Genomic DNA, 12,001 nt, shown 5'->3' on the forward strand with positions numbered 1-12,001 from the left:
AATGACAAGGGATTCTTCAAGTTTATGACAGCATAAATAAATTGTTGGAATGCCTTGGATAATGGTCTTAGAAACAGACAACATGCTTTCCATGGATCAATCTGGCTAAACACAGAGAAGCTAATATCCTGACCTCTTGGTGAAAAATTCTTTGGCCATGGCAACTCATAAAACAAATAAAAGTATAAAATTGCCCCCTATCCATGTCAGTGACAAAAGGATGCTAAGAATTGTGGTTTTTAGATCATCTATTTGCTTTAACTTAGTCATCAGTGTTCCAAATGGAAGATCCTTATTTGATTACTGAATAAATATGCCACTGGAGGAACTGAATTGAATCCATCTTGACTTTCTCTTCATAAATAAAAACAGACAGAAAGTTAAAGGAAAGTTAAAGGAATGGCTTACTGATTTTCCTTGGAGAGACAAATGAAAAAAAACTGGAAGAGTTGGTTTTATTGTGTCCAAAGGTAAGAAGAAACATAATTCTGTGGATTTTGTCTCTGGGGAAAGACCATTAGGAAAACAAATGAAGTCTAATGCAACATTGTTTGTTGCATAGGATAAAGAAGTAGAAAAATTCTGTAAGAGTACAATAAGACCCCTGTGGTCAAAATTTCCACAAACTCTCATATTTTGTGATTTCAGTGCAAAAGTGAAAAGTGCAAGGACAGTGAAACAAAAGGAATAATAGAAGCCAAAGATTTTCATATTACTTAAAAGTCTCCTGTTTCTATATAATGAAAATTTTCTTTATGAAAATAACCAGCAGGTGCTAACACATCCAAAAACAAATAAAAATGAATTTATTATTTTAAAATGACAGGAAATGACATGTTGCTGATGAGGAGAATCATGGCTGAGCCAGTTGTTAAAGTACAGTGAAATATTCAACTTGTCAGAGCAGAGATTAGAGTTAGTACAAAACTAAAAGAAAAAACAAGAAGAAAAAAAGTGTGTCAGACAACTCAAACAATTAAAACATGACTTATTCAAATATGTTACTGTTCATTAAAGACAGGATATGAATGGGAGAAATGACAGACACAAACTATAATAAATTCACACAAAAGCTTACCTGTTTTTAATTAGCTATCCTAATGAGACCAAAAAAAAATCTAAAAAGAACATTAGTCAGCAAAATTTGACTTAGCTGGCAAGCAGAATAATATAATAGCTAGAGCTAAATAGCTTATTATTATATGGACTCATTTTTCAAAATCCTTATGGAAAAGTATGGCAGAATATTACATCATAAAAATAAAGAGAAGCAAAGGAGGGTTAAAAACTGTCAAAAAGACCTTAGAGAGAGAGAGAGAGACCCAACTAAGTAATGGTAGATGAAAATATGGTACTATGGAAAAAACACTGTATTTGGAGTTAGTGGACATACATTCAAAATTTAGCTTTTGCAATTACTATCTCAGCAAGGCCCAAATTAGAAAAACATATGTTCCACAAAGGTGCCATTATCATCAAGGATACACGATGAATTGTACAGGTTGCAGGGGAATTCCCTATAGATAGTGAGGTCTGTAAGGTGCTTCTGTGTGGATCACTAAGACCCCTGAATAGTATCCATAACTCTGCAAAGTCTGGTCTAACCATCCATGTAAGAAAAAGAATAATTGAAAGAAGAATCAATATTGTCAATATTATGGGTTGCAGTTAGATTTAACATACATATCTTGGATAGTCTATATCAGTATCAGACTGCTTATTGTCTCAGGGAGGGAAGAGAAGAAAGAGGGAGGGAAAGAATTTGGAACTCAAAAGTTTTTTTTAAAGGAATGGTAAAAATTGTTTTGATATATAATTGGGGTAAAATGTTATTTTAAAAAATGTGAGTTAGACAGTGAGTTAGACCTAGAATTATCTGGGAGAAGGAGAAGAGCAGGCTAGATTTTATTTGGAAAATTGCAAAACTCCTTTAATGATATCTAAACTTCTCTCTAAAAGAAAGGATTGTCTTTTTAAAACCAATTTTTACTGGTTTTGCTGTCTAGCTATGAATCATGTAATACTACAATCTCTGAGGAATTAAAAATGCTTATGAGTCAGAGGGCAATAGAGAGGTACATAATAGATATGAAGAGGCTGAAATACATAATCAATGATAAACTATGAAAAAGAACCAAGAAAAAGTTGTCATCAAAGTAATGTATGATAGCTTGGTCAAATGGCAAAATAATGGAATAACTGTTGGAAAATCTTTGAGGCACTATCTGCAGAATGTCAAAAGAAAATGAAGAAGGCACATTGAGTGTTGAATTTATGGGGCAACACTGGCAGGTGATTCATAAGATGAGTTGAGGATATGTGTTATATTTGGGAAAGGTCATTCTCTGGGCTATCCAGTCTTTAAAGAAATCAAAATATGCTAGTCTAGGAACCTTATCACAAAAGGGAATGAGGTTAGTTTCTTTTATTGTGAGGTTAATTTTATAAGATTTACTACCCTAAGCTGGATTTTAATGATCCCCAGTTTTTACTCTTAAGTGCTCAGAAACCATATGTTTACATATTTATCTGGAATCTTATAAGGAATGTCAATATCATTGGTTGTACTTTCTGGGATCCACATTTTACTCCTTTTTTAAAAATTAATACTTTGACCATCTCAAGCCTCTTTGCACCTTTCCCATTTTCCATATAGAGTCATCTGCTATGTGCTCCACTCATACTCTTGCCTCTAATCCTTTCTCTTTAAAATGATCCAAAGGATCTATATGGGTTCTGCTATTTTCTTATGTTTACTCAACAGGTAATATAGGTCACCTGGATTTCAATCTTCCTGCAAGAAAACATCAGTCCAAAAACTGACTTGCTCTTCCCTTCCTCAGATTGGAAAGGTGGAAAGTGGACACCAGAGAGAGCTTTTCTCAGAGTTTCCATTAAGGAGGGATCCCAGGGCAACCACCTCATCATTTCTCACCTGACTGCTCTTAGAATTCTGAGAACTCTCTTGAATACTCAGAGGCCAATGCTTAAAAAACATGATCCATAATAGGGAAGATTCATGTTTACAAAAAATGTTAAAGAGAATTCTTGAACCAATATTATCCCTGGTTTTTAAAGGAGATAATGTATATAGAGTTCTCCCTGCAAATCTTAGTGTTATGCAAATATCACTATTATTATCATTATTATTTAAACATACCTACAAAAGAAGATTCTGAGGAGAGTCTGTAAAAGTTATTATTTAACACTATCTCCTCAGTCAATAAACAAAATACTAAGTACCTGCCAAGTTTCAGTGCTTAGGGATGAGGATACAAAGAAAGACAAAAACTGCTCTCAAGGAGCTTACAATCTAATGGGGAAGACAGCATATAAAAAGATGAAAAGGGAGAGATAATACCTTGCATTGGGGACATGATGGAAGTTCAGGGGAGAGCAGCCAGGTGGGAAATGATGAGGTGGTTGCCCTGGGATCCCTCCTTAAATGGAGCCTCTGAGAAAAGCTCTCTGATGTCCACTCTCCACCCCTCCAATCTGAAGAAGGGAGGGGCAAGTCAGTTTTAGGGTTGATATGATCTTGCAGGAAGATGAGTTTCTGAAGATTGAAGTTCATGTGACCTGCTGAATAATCATAAGAAAGGTATAAAATATAGTCTCTGCCTTCAAGGAGAGGTAGTTGTCTACCCCTGAATTTCTGGTATACATCTACAAAGGAATTAAATATTATCAATTGTTTACTGATAAATAGCACGCAATTATGGAACACTAGTTAGCTCCTCATAACAACTTTGTGAATGTGCTATGGCAATTATTATGGGGGGGTACAATGTTCAGAAGAGTGGGATCAGAATAATGAAAAGTCTAGAGACCATGTCATCAAGAGATCAGTTAAAGAAATAATGGGTTTTTAGTGTGGAGAAAAAGAGAAGTCTCATGGGAATAGGATTTTTTTTAAAGAGATGACATATGGAAGAGAGATCAGATTTGCTCTGCTTGGATCTTAGATCAGTGGTCTCCAAACTTTCTTGGTCATATATCCATGTCAGTAATAAACAAATAAATGAACAAATAAATAAATAATGCTGACCATACCATCTCTAATGTATGATAATCCCTTAGTTTATATATTATATATGTTTGCAGTTATATAAGTGGTATATTCACTTTTTTTTCCCCTACTGGAAGACAAAACAAAAAAATGGAGAGGAGCACTAGATTCTTACCAATTACTGCCCTGGGGCATAGAGTTGATTCCAGATAGCTTTGGAGGTGATCAGGAGGACAGAGATAGGCATACTAGAATGGGGGACAGGGAGAGGTAGAACAGTAGGATTTTCTGAATGGCTGGGGCTTTGAGTGTCTGGATATTGGTCAAGTAATAAATATTCTAAAGCATAATTGCCAGGACCTGAGAGGAGGTTGGGAGTCATCTTCATAATTGGAGGTATCTTGGGGAATAATGGATAAAAAGTAGGTATGATTGTGCTTGCATGGAGTCCCAGGATGAGTCATTGCAGGGAAGATGGGATTCAACCCATCTTTTACTCCTCTGTTTAGTTGACCACACAACCCTTAGAGTCTTGACATGGTTTCTTCTTTGGAAAACAATGTTCTAGAAGGCAGAACTGTGATGAATGAAAGGAAGATAGAAGAGCTTAATAATTAGAAAACTGAACTGTCACAGATAGTGAGACCCCCCCCTTCCCCCTCCACATGCCCAGTGGAAGTCCTCATGACTACTTATAGAGGAGACTCCCATTCAGCTATGCCTTGACTAAATGGCTTCTGGAATCAAGAGTTGGCCTGAGGAAAATGGAACATCAGAGTCAGAGAGAGAGATTAAGAGAGTTGGAATCAGAGTCAGAGTAGACTAGCAAAAAGAAGCATGAGATTGAGGGTTTGGGGATTAAGGTCCAAAAACCTGGCTCTCCAACTTGTCACTGCTTATATGACTTGGAGCTTATCATTTCACTTCATTTCTCAGTTTTCTCATCTATACAATGAGGAGATTGGACTAGGGTGATCTCGATGGCCTTTCCAGTTCTACTACATGTGGGTAAACCAACAATTTGCAACATTCAGTCATGCATAGTGATGAGACTCCTGAGATTTGTTAAATATTGTGAAATGATTCCCTCCCTAGACGTGTAAATACAACCCTGTCTGCAGCCTCCAACAGTTGTGTCTAGTGAACTGGGGCTGATTCTCAGGCACTCCCAAAGGAAATCTCAGGGCAGTCCTGTTTTTTCAGAGAACTTTTCACATGGACAGAAATGACTACCAAGGAATGGGAATTTGGAAGTATACTTTTTTTGGTGATCTCTCTCTCTCTCTCTCTCTCTCTCTCTCTCTCTCTCTCTCTCTCTCTCTCTCTCTCTCTCTCTCTCTCTCTCCCTGACTCTTGCCTCAGTGTTCTATTCACAAAGTCTGGTGGAATTACTTCCATTAATACTATTCTGAATCCAAAATGGATTTCCCTAAATATTGCTGCAACTCCACTTTAAACCCCTTTCAACAGGCACCAAATCTAATTTCCAGTTCCACAGACTCTTCCCTTCATCTCCAGCCTGCTCCCACCAGTCATCATAAAGTTTTATACCATGGGTGGTACTGATCAATCAATCATCAAGCATTTTTAAGCACAAAAAAAAATTCCAGGAAGATACTAGATACTGAAGAGACAAAGAATCTCTATTTGAAAGAAGCATAACACTAACTTTTGGAAAATTTCCCCAACTCCATCTACCATTTAAAAATAAAACCTTGAACCCTTTATTTTCCTCTTTTTTTTCTTGTTTTTTTTTGCAAGGCAATAGGATTAAGTGACTTGCCCAAAGTCATACAGCTAAGTAAGTATTAAGTAAATAATTAATTGAGGCCAGATTTTTTTGTTTGTTTTTTGCAAGGCAATGGGGTTAACTGGCTTGCCCAAGGCCACACAGCTAGGTAATTATTAAGTGTCTGAGACCAGATTTGAACCCAGGTACTCCTGACTCCAAGGCTGGTTCTTTATCCACTACACCACCTAGCCACCCTGAGGCCAGATTTGAATTCAAATCCTTCTGACTCTAGGGCCAGTTTTCTATCTACTTTGCCACCTAGCTGTCCCCATGAACTTTTTATTTTCTAGGGTGATTAGGTGGCACAATGGATAGAGCACTGACCTTGGAGTCAGGAGGGCAGGAGTTTGAATCCAACCTTAGACACTTGACACTAACTAGCTCTGTGACCTTGGGCAAGTCACTTAATCCTAACTGCCTTGCATCCAGGGCTATCTCCAGTCACCCTGATTCATATCCGATCATTAGATTCCGATGGCTCTAGAGGAGAAAAAGATTGGTGACTGAGCACAGCCTCCCCTCACTCAAATCCAATTCACATGCTTGTTGTGGCATTACCTCCCTGATATCATGGTTCTCTTCAAGAACAAAGGACAAACATCAACAATAGAGACTGTAAACCACAGACCATGTTGGGCTGTCCTACCTGCTCCTCATTGACTAAATGAGCTGGCCCAATCCTGAATGATTCAAGAGGTTATTTGGATGAAGCAATTCTCTTATTGGAGTTCTAACCCCATGAGAGTGACAAGGGAAGGGTTGCATGAGTTTAAAGAGAAGTCAGCTTCCAGCTCTCTGTCTCTTCCTTTCCTGTCTGTCTCTTTCTCTATCTCTGCCTCTCTCTTACTGTCTTTGTCAATATTTGTCTGTCTGTCTCTTTTCTCTTCCTATCTCTGGAACACATGGTCAATAGTTCTATCTTGCTGAATTTTCCATGGAAGGTAGATGAAGTGAGGGAGATACTTCCCTGTATCAGTTTCTCATCTTCTTGGAAAAGATAGTCGGAGGATGAGCCCAAACCTTGGGCTTACTTGCTGGAAGATATGTCTCTAGAAGAAATTGTTTGCATTCTGTAGAACCAAAGTGAAATATAAAATGTCTATTCATCAGTCTATGAAGCTGCATTATGTCAATGCAGCCTCCAAGGAGAGTATGATAGCAGCTATATTCTATCTATTACAAATCTTTTGTCAATGCATGATTAGAAATCTTGTGTATACTATGTATGTCTTTGTTCAGAGGAAATAAATCTGGTTCATATCTATCTATCTATGCTTTTCTAGTCATCTCTTTTGGGGCATCCCTAGATATGACTCAAAACCTAAGCTGTGAATAATTTTTTCTGGGATGTCAGAATGGGAGAATAAAGTCAAAGTGCTGGCCCTGCTTTGCAGTGATCAGTCCCTTGGAAGTTACTCTGGTTACCACATTCATGGGTCTAGAGCAAAGGACCTCCTTAATGAGAAGGCAAGGGCACAATAATAAGAATTTGACTGCAAATGACAGAAATTTTAATGTAAAATTGTAGCTTAGAATTTAGTTAATATATCTCCTACATTATATTCATAGAATTAAGCAATAAAATTCAAGAAGGGGCAGCTAGATGGCACAGTGGATAGAGCAACTGGAGTCAGTTGGACCTGAGTTCAAAACTGACCTCAGACACCCAGTAATTGCCTAGCTGTGTGACCTTGGGCAAGTCATTCTTAACCCCATTGCCTAAAATAAATAAAAAAAATTTTAAAAAGAGATAATTCAAGGAGATCAGTTGTTATAGTCTATTGTACTGGGAATCAGAAAGGCCTGAGTTTGAATCCTATCTGGGACACTTAAAAGAAATGTGAATCACTTAACCTCTTTCTGCCACATTCTTCCTTCATTTAAAAACTGAGAGGGTTGGATTTAGTGACCTCTCAGATGTAAAACAGTCTAACTTTATAACCCTATGAACTTGCATTTTTGTTGTCCTAGTTATAGCCTGATTGTTTTTAGCCTTTTTTGAGGAAAGAAGTAATTGTAGGGCAAGACCTTTAACATCTAGTATGCAAGGAACAAGTGGCAAAAGTTACACTTATCTAATAGTTCCTAACAGTACAGTTCAAATTCTCACATTTTCTTGCTAGGACAACAGAGGAAAATTCAGAAACATAGTGTGGGCCTTTACATTCCAGCGTCAGAGTCTACAAGAGCTAACTGGGTTGGGAAGAGTGTTGACATTTCAGCTGCCCTACTTACCTTCAAAAGTACAGAAAAGCAAAATACACCAGAGCTGAGTACTCAGAAATCCCAAGCTGGCAAGAATATAGCAAAGGGAATTCAGAGTGGTTTATCTGGTTGGAAAATTCTTTGAGCAAAACAATCTTGCTTTGCTGCTATAGACTGTAATCCAGGATTGGAAAGGAGGTAAACAACAGGATTGCCTTCACCATTTGGTTTTCTTCCTATGTGCTCTTAGCTAATTGCTCTGTGTTAAGGGGGAAGCCTGCTGCAACCAGAGTAGATAAAGAAGATGAAGGTTAGTGCAATCCTTTCGGTACACATACCAACCAAACTGTGCTTTGCACATAGTAGAAACAATAAATTTCTGTCAGGAATATTTGTAGTGGTGTTTTTATAGAGGGAAAGACCTGGGAGCAAAGCAAGTATCAATCAACTGGAAAATGACTGGACAATTGTGGTGTTGAATACAATGGAATATTTGTCATCACCCTTTAAAAACTGAATTTGGAGAAGCATGGGAAGACTTGGGTGTACCATCAAGTGAAGAAAGCAGAATCAGAGAAACAATAGATGCAACAACTCAAATAATGTAAGGAAGCTAAACTGAGTTAGTGAGAGAGAAAGGACTAACTGGTCCTGGAAATAGTCATGAAATATACTTCCCTCCACAATGTTTGGTAGTGTCAAAAATGTGCGGAATTCATTTAGGACAAAGTAGAAACTATCCCAATTCAACAAAGCCTAACATTTCGATGTGGCTTTACCTCCTACATAGCCCTCCTTCTAGTTTGTGCTCAGAAGAACTGGTGGAAAGATGACTAAGTTCACCTCAGGGAAGCTAGTTTTTTCTAAGTGCTTTTTTCTAAGTTCTTGGTTGGGTGGTCTTTCTAAAACCCCTCAGATTCAGAAATGCTAGGAATGAAAAATCCAGCTGTGTTTGAGGTTGCTGTTGTTGTTTAGTTGTTTCAGTTGTGTCTCACTCCTATTTTGGAGTTTTCTTGGCAAAGGTGCCATTTTCTTCTTCAGCTCATTTTACAGATGAGGAGACCAAGGCAAACAGAGTAAAGTGACTTGCCCAGGGTCATATGGCTATTAAACATCAGAGGCAAGACTTTAATTCAGGAAGATAAGTCTTCTTATCTCTAGGCCCTCCACTCTATTCCCTAAACCACCTATCTGCCCTGGCATACTTCCTTGGAACCAAGGAAACAAATTAGACCTGTTAGAGAGGTGACTCACCAGTTTCCTTTCATTTCCTTTTCACATTTTCCCCCTACTTCTTTATCAGGTGAGAGCTGAGAAATATAGGATTCTATTGAAATTTTCTATTGATCTTCAACCAGACTTGACCCAGTGTCCAATACAATTTTGTCACTCTACTGATCTTGAGATACAAAGAAAACAAAACAGTCTCTGCCATCAAGGAACTTGTATAGAAGAAATAAAAAAGGTAAACACCTGAGTCCATACATACAAGATAATTTTAGGAGGGAGAAAGCACAAACCATCAAGTATATCAGGAAAAGCTTCTGGTAGGAAAGGGTTCATGAGCTGAGTGAGCCTTGAGGGAAGTCAGGGATTCTAAGAAGCTGAGGGGAGAGGGAATGCCTTGAATGGGTGAGGGACATTCTGTGGGAAAGCAAACAAATGGGAGATGAAATGCTGGATTCAAGGAAGAGAAAGGAGTAAAGTTTGGAATGTGGAATGGAAGCTCTCATTTGTTCAAATTGAATGCAAGCTGATTAGTGGTAGGAAGATGGTAGATGACTAGTGAGTAAATAGATCAATATCTATCAGTCATTACATCTATCTGTAATCACCTTTCTCCACCTGTTGTTCTTTTTTTGCTAAGACAAGATATAATGGGTGCCAGGGTGAAAATCCCCTCTCAGTAGAAGAGTTGGTAAGAATGTTAGGACAGGTAAGAATAGTTTGGCACTAAAAACTCAATAAATAAATATTAAAATTTCTAGTCATGCATGTTATTCAGTCATTTCAGTTGTGTCTGACTCTTTGTGATCTCATTTGGAGTTTTCTTAGCAAAGATACTGTAGTGGTTTTGCTATTTTCTTCTCTAGTTCATTTTACTTATGAGGAAACTGAGGCAAAGGACTTGTCCAGGGTCTAACAATTAATAAGTGTCTGAGGCCAGATTTAAACTCACAAAGATGAGTTTTTCTGACTTCAGGTCAGACGCTCTATTCCCTGCGCCACCTAGCTGCCCACAACACCAACAACAACAAAGAATGGTTTTGGCATTAAAAAAAAAATGAAAATTCACTTTGCTGAATTGTGTTTGTAAGGGACAAAATTCCTGCCTTTGATTTATTTGTTTTCAGGTTTGCAAAGCTGGCCTAGGGGAGTACAGCGAACTTCCCTTCATCTGGGGTCCCCACAACCCCGACAGTCTAGCAAGGGCTCCACCCTTCCCCACCCTCCTCCGGGTTTGGTTTCTCTCTTGCCAGATCCCCTGCCTGTTCCAACTCAGGCAGTCAAATAAGAGGAGAGGTGGGTGGTTGAGTAATTTATTTGTACTTGCATGCTTAATTTAAATCATACATAGCTCACTAAATAGGAGCTTTTGGCTCGCAGAAAAGACATGCGAGTTCTTTTGTTTGGGAGCCTTTCCATCTGTAAAGATGCCCATCACCAAGCCGAAAGTAAAAACTCAGCAATTCATGTCCCATTTAGAAACCAGTGGATTCTGGGCATGTTCTTGATCTGGCCAAAAGGATTTCTATTTTATCCTTATTTCTTTGGCATTCCCTTCCTCCCAGACCAGCCCATATTTATTTAAAGTTTAAGGTCTGCTGGGACTTGTAGGTAGAGACAAAGAAGGCCTTCAGCCATGCTCTTCTTTGTCCATGACACTCAAATCTAAGAGGTTCTCCATGAGACCTCTCCTTTCACATTGCATACAGTGGGTGCCTAATGTGAGCCATTGGATGGCTGTCAGACTTGCCCCATCGGCAGGTAGCACGAGTAGTGTGGGTCATGGCTCACCTCCAAATATTTGACTGAGGCCGTTGGAGACACCTTGAGAAAATATCCTGAATGGGTATTTTGGACAAGCCTAACATGCCCATTTAAAGGAGAAGAGCTTCAGCTTGGCCTCTGCAATCTGGCCCAGTCTGTTTACAGATTGGGATTGATCCAGGATGGGAGGTCAGAGAAAGTGCAGCTTCATACATAATGTATGTGAAACTGGAATAAGAATCCTATTATACTCCATCTCTTATTTGCCTTCTGTGAAGCTCTACCAACCATAGGCTCTATGATTTGTAATTTAAACAAGAAAGAAGTAAATATAGAGTTCTCTGAAATTTTAAATTGCTTCAATTATAAAGATATCTGTAGGTGGGCTCCCTCAAGCCAGGTCTGAATATTAGGCAAAATCAGGATGAACTCACCCATATTTTTCTTTTCTCTCTTCACTCTGGTTAGGAAAGATGAAAACACTTAAACAAATAAGATATTAAGAAAAAAATTCTAAAGGAAATGAGTGGTCCCGGATCAGCTAATAAACTACTTGTGTGTTTCCAAATACAAACTTCTTTACCTGATATCGAAGATCCTTGTCTTCTCCATTAGAATTCAAACTTTCTGATTATAAAGCTTGACTTATTTATTTTATATAATACTATCTGTATAGTGTGTATATGTATGTATATATATATAAATGTAGGTATAAGTATATATATATATATATATATTCTGTGATGGCAGATTGTATGGCAATATTTTAATATAACATTTATATTTAAGGTTTATATATTATGTATTTATATATTACATATATGTAATAATATATGACATATACTTGTATATTACATGGAACACTATACTATCTATATAAAGCATATTGTATGTTACATATGACATATATACTAAACACAGCATGTATTTTATCTTGTTGCATGTAATGATACATATGAAATATATACCATGATATATTTATGTTACATGCAATAATATATCAT

At 37.7% G+C, this 12,001-nt stretch overlaps 1 long non-coding RNA gene across 1 annotated transcript; it reads right to left on the reverse strand.

The window, feature by feature from the left end:
* Positions 1–732: 732 nt before the first annotated feature.
* On the reverse strand, positions 733–4,631 carry LOC141488154 (uncharacterized). Its single transcript, XR_012468595.1, has 3 exons — positions 4,370–4,631; positions 3,362–3,582; positions 733–927 (listed from the first exon to the last, which is right to left on the reverse strand). It is a non-coding gene; the product is annotated as an uncharacterized LOC141488154 (long non-coding RNA).
* Between the last annotated feature and the right edge of the window lie 7,370 nt (positions 4,632–12,001).

This window comes from Macrotis lagotis, chromosome 1, assembly GCF_037893015.1.
Source record: "Macrotis lagotis isolate mMagLag1 chromosome 1, bilby.v1.9.chrom.fasta, whole genome shotgun sequence".
Lineage (NCBI taxonomy): Eukaryota > Metazoa > Chordata > Mammalia > Peramelemorphia > Peramelidae > Macrotis > Macrotis lagotis.